Source organism: Pipistrellus hanaki (assembly GCF_964339955.1).
Source record: "Pipistrellus hanaki genome assembly, chromosome: 3".
NCBI lineage: Eukaryota > Metazoa > Chordata > Mammalia > Chiroptera > Vespertilionidae > Pipistrellus > Pipistrellus hanaki.
In genome coordinates, this window is record NC_140505.1 from 107953999 (window position 1) to 107965353 (window position 11355).

Here is an 11355-nt window from a genome sequence, read left to right on the forward strand (position 1 = left end):
CTCTAATCACCCACTTCCCCCTAACATGGATGGTTCAGTCAAATTTAATATTTACCATTCCTTACATTTCTTATGCTTGTTACCAAGCCTTTGCTTGCATCTTCCTATGCCTTGTAGTGACACCCCATCTCTCTCTACCCAAATTTTACTGCCTTCCAAATTCTGAATTAAATCCCATCTCCTCTAAGCTTCCTGTTACCCTGGCCACCTGTTGGAAGGTCATTAAGATCTCACATCCTATATGTTCTCAGAGGCACATTTACTTCCCAGTATTATGGTTAGTTTTACATGCTCTGTGTCTGGCTGTGCAGAGAGCAGGGATGCTGGCCTCTCTGTTTCCTGTCTCTCTCACTCTCATCTCCAGCATTGGACCCAGGAGAGATTCTGGTACATCCCACACTGAGGGTCAAGGACAGTGGTCAGTAGCATTTCCTCTGGTTAAAAGAGCAGAGCTTTCTTAATTGTCCATGCTCTGAAGCAGGACATCCCAATGGACCATCCTTCCTTAAGCTAGATGAGGCCATTACTGTGTGAGGAGGAGACATTAGGTCTTGGGAACCATGATATTAAGCAGGGATCCTCTGAGCTAGCCTGTCCACTGGCAGGGGGAGGAGCCTAGGCTGGGAGAACTGGCTGGCCCAGTCCTTGGAAAAGGTCACTCAGATCCTCAAATGGGCAGGAGAACTGGGTTATGGGTTCCCAGGAGGCTCAGTGGACCAAAAAGAGTAGAGAGACCAAATGCGGACATGGCCATAAACCCACCAGCCCCTCTTCCTGCTCTCTCCTCCCATGTCCCATTGCCTCTAGGAAGAAGAGACAGAGGCAGGAATGACAGCATACAGAAGAGAACACGGGCATGAGGATCTTCTCTTTTTGGGATCTTCTTCAATACCTTTGTCAAGAAGTTGTCTTTTTAATTCAGAACAAAGCATATAAAGTTCCTACTCTTTGTAAACCGTCTCTACCTGGCACAAATGAGTGATTTGTTAAAACAAATGTTTGAAACTGCTTCCTATGTGAAAGGGTCTCCCATAGCAGGCCGTGAGGGCTCCTGTGAGGTCAGCCATCCTCTCTGGCAGTGTTCAGGGGCATAATCCACAGACATCACCTCCCAGCTGTCTACTTATTCCCTCCTTTAAAGGTCTCTAGAGAAATATTCCATAGTCCCTGGAATTCACTAGCCCAGAGCTCCAGCAGAGCTAGTTCCCATCAGTAGCCTTTTCCCAATATCCTCCATGCACCCCTCCCCCATTCACTCTGTGCCTTTTCCCTCCAAAGGTCACTGGGATCTTTGGATGGAAGGCATTAGCAGCCCCATGGGTTTCCGGGCAGCCGCTACTCCCCTAGACTCTGGGTACTGGCAACCTTGGCTCCAATACGGCCATGACCCATGGGCTTGGAACCTGGGTCATTAACTTTGCTTCCCTCTCATTCTCCTAAAAGTGTGTGGCAGGGGAGCTGGCTTCCGGGAAGTAATTGGGCTCCCCACCACCTGGTGCTACTTGGAACTTCTGACTCAGGGCAAGAACAAGAGAGCAGCCTGGGGTTAAGTCCTCCGTGCTTTCCTGCAGAGAGCCAGCTCACCTGCCTGTGAAGCACAGCTCCACGTCTGACCAGCTGTATGTGCAAGCTGCTTTGTCTCTCTGAGCCTCGGTTCTCTCACCTGCAACAAGGACAGGATAACAGAACAATTATAGCAGTCCCCTTTATTCATGGGGATAAGTCCCAAGACCCTCCATGGACGTCTGACACTATAGATAGTGCTGAACTATATATAGTATATACTATGTTTTTCCAATACATACCCATATAAAGTTTAATTTATAAATTAGGACAGAAATAGATAACAACAATAACTAAGAATAAAATAGAACAGTTATAACAAAATACTGAATAAAAGGTATGTGAGTGAGGTCTTTCTCAAAGGCATTGTGATGTAGTGTAGGCCACTATTGACCTTTCATAGAGGCCTATACTACATGATGATGTCATGTCTTCCACCCATAAATGCAATGCCTCTTTCATCTTAACTAAGCACTTACCAAGCACTATGGTTGAAACTTTTGCATTTTGAGGCTTAACAGCAAAACTAGCATGATTTTCTTTATCCTTCTTCACAATTTCACAAAAGATTTGTTCTTACTGTAGATCTTAGCAACTGCAGCATACATTTTCTTTTCTTTCCTTATTAAGTTGAGAACTTCCACCTTTTCATTTAAAGAAAATACGTTATGGTTTCTCTTTGGCATATCCAAATTACTAGCATCACTCCTCTTGCACTTTGGGGCCATTAGTAAGTGGGACCCAATGATCCCACTTCTAAAAATATATCCTAAGAAACCCAAAACATCAATCAGAAAGAATGTGTGCACCCTTATGTTCATAGCAGCGCAATTTACAATAGCTAAGATCTGGAAATAGCCCAACTGCCCATCAGCAAATGAGTGGATAAAAAAGGCTGTGGTACATTTATACCATGGAATACTATGCAGTAGTAAAAAAAAAGAAGAGCCTCTTACCCTTTGAGACAGTATGGAGGGACCTGGAAAGCATCCTGCTAGGTTAAATAAGTCAGTCAGAGAAAGACAAGTATCTCAGTAATCTAAGTAGCAAAACAAACTGATGTGTTATCTAAGTAACAAAATAAACTGATGAGCGGAGTGGATCCAGAGACATGGAAGCATGCAACAGAGTGTGGAATCTTGGAGCAAAGGTGGGAGAGGGTGCGTGGGTGGGAGGAAAAATAAATAAGTAAAAAATGAAATAAGGATCACATGCGTACAATCACTGAAATATCAGGACTGTTGATCTAATGACTGAGAGAGATGCCTACTGCGTGACTCACAAGAGATGCCTTGGTCACAGTGTGAACAGGCGATGTGATGGAGTGGGACAGTGTGAGATTTCATCATGCTACTCAGCATGGTGCACAATTGAAAACTTCTAAATGATTAATTTCTGGAATTTTCCATTTAATATTGTTGGACCAGGGTTGACCACGGGTAACTGAAACCGCAGAAAGCAAAACCACTGTACTATCAAACGTAAACAGCTGTTAGAGTGGCACACCGGGGTGGCCTCTGTGTGATTTCTCATGGTGGGACGCACAGGCTTTGTCTGGGAGGCTGTGGGCTTCGGGCTGGGAGAACGTGGGACTCAGAAAGAACTACTTGGGGGGGGGGGGGGGGAGGTCACAGCAATGGAGGAGGCATCCTTTGTCTGCTTCAGTATTCCAGGAAAATGCTGGTGAGGGGCCGAAGTGCTAATGGGAGTGGGAGAGGGTCAACATATTCGGTGGGTTTGGAGGCAAAATTGACCATTTGGTGAAACTTAAATGAGTTGAATGATAGAGAAGAGAAATTGAGGGTGAAGCCCTTACCAACTAGAATTATGGTTTTTCGTGATGATTAAAGGGGGGAAAAATGGATGGTATATAGTAAGCACACAAAGTTAGCATAATTATTCCTCTTGTTATTACTGAGGTTTCTTTCGGGGGGGGGGGGGGGGGGGGAGAGAAACCGGGCCATCCCCTCCTTTCCAAGATGGAAAAGCTGAGGCCCAAAGAGGCAAAGTCACTCTCCCAAGACCATGGGTGAGGAAAGGGGGGCTGGAGGAGGGGAGGGGAATGATCAGCCGTGAGCTTGAAACTAGTACTGGGGAATCCTTGGGCCAGGAAGCCAATGACATTGGTTCCATAGCTTCATGCAGAAATAGCTGCATTTTAGTTTTTAAAACCATGTTATGTGCTATTTAAATTAGCCCTAAAATGCTGTGTCCTGCAACAGGGGACAAGGGCCCTTTTATGAGAGGCCAGCTGCTGTCAGGGGCCAGACACCCAGTGTCTCCGAGGATGCAACTTGCCTGGAGGGTGGACCTTGAGAGCCCAGGGCACTGAGTGGCAGCAGCCCTGTGTCCGGCAGACTCTTCTGTCAACTCCATGTCACCGTCCCTGCACCAGGAGCCACCCTGCTCGGTGAGGGGGCCAGATGGGGAACTGAGTGAGAGCAGGCAGGAGCAAACTGGACAGTCCGCTCCATCTGTGTGCCCTCCGTAGGCTGCAGCTGTGTGTGGACGGGGGTGGGGCTGTGTGTGTGTGTTTTTTTTTTTTTTGGGGGGGGGGTGGCTGTGGGGGAAAGGATACAGAGATCTTTGCATACCAGGAGCAGCAGGTGAGTTGGTGGTCTCTCACATGATTCTGGCCCAGCAAGGTGCCTCTGTATTGGAGGAAGAGCCAGCTAGGACTGCCAGGCTGGACCCAATCCCCTCTGGTTGACAGGCCATGTGCACCTTATGTCCTGCCTGCTGGCCCCTACCTCCCAGCATCCCACACACAGGCTCCCGGCCCTCAGCCTGCCAGAGCCACCCACGCGGGCCCACGCTGAGGGCAGGCAGCCGTCCCCAGGCCTCGCGCAGGCTGGCAGGAGAAGGGCTCCCTCCAGCTCAGTACCCTCCAGCTGTCACTTCCCCTCCATGCCCACCACTTGGCAGAGTGCAGCCCCCGCCCCCACCACGGTCTGGTCCAGCAGGCACAGCTTAAGTTTCCACAGAAACTCTGACTTTCCTGGGGTTTGGAAGGCCAGGCGAGGAGGGAGGTCGGGTGGTGTGTGCCGGCCGCAGCCCAACTGCTGCTGGAGCCCTTCTCCTGCCACAGCCGCTGGCAGGGACGGTCCCTGCGCTCAGGAGGCGTGGAAAATCCTGGAAGACGAGGGCAGGGACCGTCTGGAGCGGGTTCCTGTTCCTCACGTCCTGCCATCCAGCACAACAATCACACTTAAATGTCACTTTTAACTTTTCCAACAACTTTCCAAATTTTATTTCACTGTGCAAAGGCCCTCACAATTTCCTTGGGAGGCAAGCAGGAGAACGAGGATGAACCCCATTGGGCCAGCAGAGAAACAGAGCCCAGGGGGAGGGGGATGACTTGCCCGAATCCCGAAGTCCAAAGCCAGTGGCCGGTTGGCTGGCAGGGGACCCAGGGAGTCTTCCTCAGGCCACATCGCCACCACCACCCCCTCCGCGGGTGGTACAACACCCGCCCAGAGGTCACGCAAAAATGTCTTTACACATTTTTTTAAAAATTCATTTTATTGATTGTTTTTGTTTTGTTTTGTTTTGTTTTTTACAGAGAGGAAGGGAGAGGGATAGAGAGCTAGAAACATCGATCAGCTGCCTCCTGTACACCTCCCATTGGGGATGTACCTGCAACCAAGGTACATGCCCTTGACCGAAATCGAACCCTGGACCTTTCAGTCTGAAGGCTGACGCTCTATCCACGAGCCACATCAGATTCGGCTGTTTTTACACTTTCCGCAGCCTCCCTCTGCAGACAAGAATCTGGAGGGACTCTGTTGGGGAGCACGGGGGAAGGGGGGCAGCTTCACCACGTCTGGGCACCAGACCTGCCCTCACTTCTCCCACAGAACAAAGCCCCCCTGCCCCCCCAGACTTGCTGAAACATGTGCTTTGCGATCAACCCTGTGTCCCGGGCCAGTCTTTTTCCTTATCAGCACGCAGACTGGAGGAGGAGGAGAGGTGCTCTGTGCGCTGCTAGAGGGGTAACGGGATGCTTCAAAGGGTAAAGGAAATGAGAGAAGCTTGGGAGTCTGAGGGCAGAAGAGGAAAAGGTGTGCAGCACGTGTGCGGCTGGGCCCGGCGGTGTCTGGAGCTTGCTGGTCCACGCCCGCTCTTGGCCGATCCCCTGTGGGCTGATGGACTTGACCCCAGCCAGGCTGGAGAAGAGGATGCCTCCAAGGGTAACCGGCTGTGCTCATCCTGAATTCACAGGACCCATGTCCCCGGGGCCATGCCTCGGCCTCTGTGCCGGCCCAGGGAGGAGTCTGAACCCTCGTCTTAAACATTTCCAGACCCGGAGATGCCTGACCGGTCTCCGCCTGTGTCTCCAGGCTCTGGTGGTTTTGATGCGCTTCCTTACGTCTACCCTCAATCATTCCTGCTGCATTTTTTAAAAGCCCTCTTCTTCTGTTCTCTGTGAAGGAGAGCAGGCATGGTGCCAATAGGCAGGAAATGAAATCACACTGCTGGTCATTTCCCCCTCTTCTTCCCTCGCCTGTCCTCCCTCCTCTTCCCATCACTGTTCCCCCTCACCCCCCCATAGGGGGGCTGCTTGTCAGATGTTTCCGCTGTGATGAGCAAAGCCTGTGTGCACAGTGCCTTGATGTGCTGTAGATTTTTGCTGTAAGCCTTCAGGCTTCTCCTTGCAGCCCTGACAAGGGAAATCCCATAATGAAGGATTTCACGGAGCTCCACAGGCCGGGAGAGGCTTTTCTCACCATCTGTCATTTTTCTTCAAGCCTTGACCTTTCTGTTCCCATGCAAGGCGGGGCCAGGAAGAAGCTTGGGCTGGGGAGCGGGTGTCTGGGTTGGGACCATGGACTGGGCAGGGAATAAACCAAAGCCAGGGATCTGAGTGGTTTTAAAATGGGGAGTTAACACCTGGCTGGCGTGTCTCAGTGGTTGAGCGTCGACCTATGAACCAGGAGGTCGCCGTTCCATTCCCGGGTGGTGGGCTCAGTCTCCAGTGTGAGGCGTGCAAGAGGCAGCCGATCGATGGTTCTCTCTCATCGTTGATGTTTCTATCTCTCTCCCTCTCTCATACTCTCTGACATCAATAAAAATATTTTTTAAGGAATAAGATACCACAGGGAATTAAGGGCGATGGTGCACACCTCAGGGGGTGTGGATGAGGCGGGATGGGGTGAATGGTTAAAAGAAAGAAGAGCCCCCCCGGGTGAGAGAGAAGCAGGTCCTGCATGCCTATAGGAGCATGAGATCCCAGGAGCCCCCTGCCTAGCCATCGCCCTCCAGACACTTGGGAGTGCAAGCTTTACCAAAGAGGGCGGCGGCTTTGGACCCCCCAAAATCTGTGTTTAAATACTGGCTCCACCCCCTTGCTTGCTATGACTTTGGGCCGTTTGCTTCATCTCCTTAAGCCTCAGTTTCCTCATTTGGAAGTTAGTGAGTGTGTGGGAAGAGGGAGAGGAGGGTAACTCAGACTTCCAGGATTACTGTGCAGAGGGAACAGGGTCCTCTCTCGTGCTCGGCATCACTGCCGGCAGCCTCGCAGAGTCCAGGGTGGCTGCCCGCACTCTCAGATGAGGAGAAACCCTCACCACCACCTGGAAAACGGGAGCCAGACGTCCCGCTTGGCCTCTCCTGCTGACCAGACTGCCCGAAACCCCGCAAGGGCCCTCACCCCGGGACGAACAGCCGATGGGAAAGCAAGCTCAAAGCTTTGATGCCAGCGAATGGCCACCTTCTGACCGACTTTCCCATGTCAGGTCTATTGGGAGACCGAAACAAAAAACACACAAACCCCAGTCTCCGAGCTCCATAATCAAACACCCGCCCCGCTCGCCGCCGAAAGGGCAAAGCCTCCGAGATGCACAAGGATTGTAATTGTTTGAGATGTTGGTAACATTTCATCTTCCCAGGGACCTTGTTCATTTATCAGGGTTCTTAAAACCCTTTTGTTCATAAGCTTGTGGTGAGCACAGAAAACATTCTATCTAATATCAGAGCACAGCTGTTCCGCAGCAGAGAGACTTAGGGAGAAAGCCCTCACAAGGAAGGGGGAAACCCCACCAGGGATACAAACATGGGAAAAGCAACCTTGGGGGGAGGGGGGCCGGAGAGAGGGCCTCTTGAGCAACAGCTGCCTAACAAGAATACGCTATTTGGAGAAGTGTGAGAAACGGCATCGCAGCCGCATGGACAGTGGGCCTCCGAGCTCTCAGTAAACACTGTGACCAAAGCAGCCCCAGAGCCGGGCTCCTCCTCTCAGTAGGGTTCCTGGCAATCACACAGGAGGCCCTACCAGGGCCCCTAAAAAATGTTTGAAGTAGGTGTGGAGCCCTGAGTAATATCTTCTTAAGGGCCAGTGTGGCTGGGGGGAAAAAGTTAGTGGAAAACTCTGTCCATCCAAGGCCACAGAAGACCAGGAAATATTTTCTAAAAGGGCTTTGATTGCTCCTGAAAGCACAGCACAGAGTGAGCGGGGCCGGGCCCAGGCGGGGACCCAGTGACGCTGGCCATTGGCTGTGTGAGGTCGGTGCCTACGGGCCCTGGAGCATAGGGTTTATTGACAGCTCTTAATTATTGGATAGGGTGCTATGCAGACCTTCACAAATTCAGATAAAGGAAAACCACATCAATGTTTACAGGCTGTGTGAACAGAGGAAAGCCATGTCCGCATTTATGAAAAGTCTGAATTGTAGAAGCTGTTTAAATGTAATTCCAGTTCATGTTTAAAGCCAAATGCTAGAAGGGGAAAAAAGGTAAGTCAATGGAGGTATATTTCCAACCCCCCAAACTACAGTGGCCTGGTAATCCAACACAAATACATTGCAGAGGTTATGAGCATGGGCTCGGGAATCAGAAAGACCTGGATTTCAATGCTGGTGCTACATGAACTTGAGAAAAGGTTTCAACCCTCTGGGCCTGGGTTTCCTCATCAGTGAAAAGGGAATAAAGGCGCCTACTTCATAGGGTTGCTCTGACAGTTACACGTGTACGATATGAAAGCATTTCGAGAGGATGGGGACCTGTTGAGCAGCCCCCCCCCCCCCCCGCCCTGCACACCCCCCTAAACAAAAGCTATGGTTGTAATGAGACGGAGGTTTTAATGACATTTTGTTGCAGTAATAAGAAGAGAACTGAGGAGGTCTCAGCTTGAACAGTAATTGAGTCTTCTAACACCTCCAAGCCTCGATTTTCCCTGTCTGAGGCAAACACTGCCTGGGCACTGGCTCTGACATGAAGGCAGTGGGTCCAAGAGGCACATAAAATGTAGACATATATCAATGTGACCTATGATTACTATGAAGTATCCTTATTATGCAATTTATTTCCCTATGTCCAGCAAACATCCTAATGCAAGAATTTTGAATGACCAGCCAATCATTCTACATGACACTAGAGATCTGGCCTCCCGCTTTGTTTGGATCCTGATCCTAACAGATCAATTGCAAGAGAGACAGACAGACAATCAGGGAAATTTGATGATATTAGATATTAACAACTTTTGTTAGTTGTGATAATCATATTACACACACACACACACACACACACACACACATATATATATATATATAGGTTCTTACATGATTACACATGGAGCATTTATAGAGGAAATTACATGATGTTTGGATTGCTTTAAAATCATCTGTGTGGGAGGGGTGGCTAGGGGTAGGTATGGATAAAAGAAGGTGGCCATATGTTAATACTTGTAGAAGCTGGGAGAGGAGCACATGGGAGTTATTTAGATTCTATTCTCTAGCTTTATGTTTGGAAGTTTTCCACAATAAAAGAAAAAATAATAGCAAAAATATCCAAAAGGAGACTGATGATTAACTGTCCGTGACGGCAGCTGAGGACCAGGTAGAGAGCCCTAAGGAGGGACGGTCAGGTATGTGGGTGCAGGAAGAGGCAGAGTGATGCGAGAAGGCTGGACACCAGACAGCCTGCCACAGACAATGCCTTGATGTGACCGAGTCCCTTCTGTTCCTCGATTTTAAAGTGAGGAGGTGAGACTCAAATGCCTCTTTCAGCCTTAACATACTTTTTTTTAAGGATTTCAAAATCAAGTACACTTCGCATATTTTCTGAATGGAATATATAAATCTCACTTTCAAGTGAATGAAACCATTTAAAACATACCAGACATGCTCTCAATTTAAAGAAGCACTGTGGGAGAGCGTCTGGCTCAGGTAACAAATCTTTTGGTGAAGTCTGTACCTTCTTCCCTCATTTTTTTTTTTTAATGTGTCTGTGTGCGTATCTTCCAATTTACTTGTTACAGTAAAAGGTCAAATTGACCAAAACACACAGAATTTGCAGAAGTTTTTCCAAAGTCTATATTTATGAGCTGAATGTTAATCTGAAAAACATCCTTTATGTTTCAATTCTTGTTACAGAGAAATCTCTCAAAAACTGGAGTCTACTTTCCAATCTCAGCACAGAGAAACAGATGCAACCTTCTTGGTGATCGGGGTTAGGGGCTTCTTTGGGCTTGAGGTCACCACTGGGCATCAAGTCTTACGGTCCCGGGGCTGGAGGTGTAGATGGAGGGGGCTTGGAGATCAAGTGAAGTCTACACAGATGCTTGGCATCTCCTGGAAGGTACATTTTCAACATCAGTCCTTGTGAGAGCTAGTTTTATCTCATAATTCTTCAAGGACAGAAGAAGTAAGAGCAGTTAATGATGTGTTGTTTTTTTTATTGGGTGAGTCAATTAATCAAGATTTAATTGAAATGGCTTGTCTCCCTGAACCCCTCTCATTTTTCCCTTTGTTTCTATGAACTTTCTCCACTCACAACACATTTGACACCAAATGTGGGGCCATTTCTCCACACTATTCAATTCTCCAACTCTCTGGACATGGTGTCCTGCAATTCTGGCACTAACATTTGGAGTTAGCATAGAGCCTACAGGTTAGGGGCTCATCCCTGAAGCTGCCCCCACTTTGGATGCAGTCACAAGCCCCGTGTTGCCAGCCGTAGCCCTGACTGACCATAAATGCAGTGTTTCCCACACACCCTCCTCAGATTTGGTCATTTGATAGAGCTGGAGTAGTTCACAGAACTTGGGAACAGTTTACTTATTACCACCAGTTTATTTTAAAGGATATTATGAAGGTTACAAATAAACAGATGAAGTACACAGGGTGAAGTCTGGCAGGATCCCAAGTAAAGGAGCTTCTGTCCCATGGAGTTGGCATGCACCACTGTCCCAGGCATGACTGACCAAATCCTTGGCCTTTGGTGATTAACTCCATCTCCAGCCCCTCTCCCCTCCTAGAGGCTGGGGGTGAAGCTCAATGTCCCAACCCTTTAGATATGCCTGGTCCTTTTGATGACCACCCGCATCCTAAAGCTCCCTGGGGACCCCCCAAGGGTGGCCTCATTAGCACAAAAGACCCTCCTGTCACTTCTATCACCTAGGAAATCCCAAGGGATTTAAGAGCTCTGTGTCAGGGGACAAAAAACAAACATTTTTTTATTGTATCACAGCTACCCTGAAGACTTAGAGTAAAACGTTTTAGGCACTGCCTACAAATGTCACATCTTCCCAAATGTACATGATGTTGTCTAGCGATGATTCAGCACTATTTTGTCCTCTCAAAAGCACCCCAACTCACTGATCAATGAACAGGCAGACAACAAATGTCTTTGGTCAGTCAATGAGCCAGCATTTACTGAACAACCACTGTGTACAACCACTTGCTAGGAGCTCTAGGAAATTCAAAGAGACAGAAGGTCCCTGGCTGCTGCTGCTGCTTCTTCTTCTGGCTGCTTCTTCTTCTTCTTCTTCTTCTTCTTCTTCTTCTTCTTCTTCTT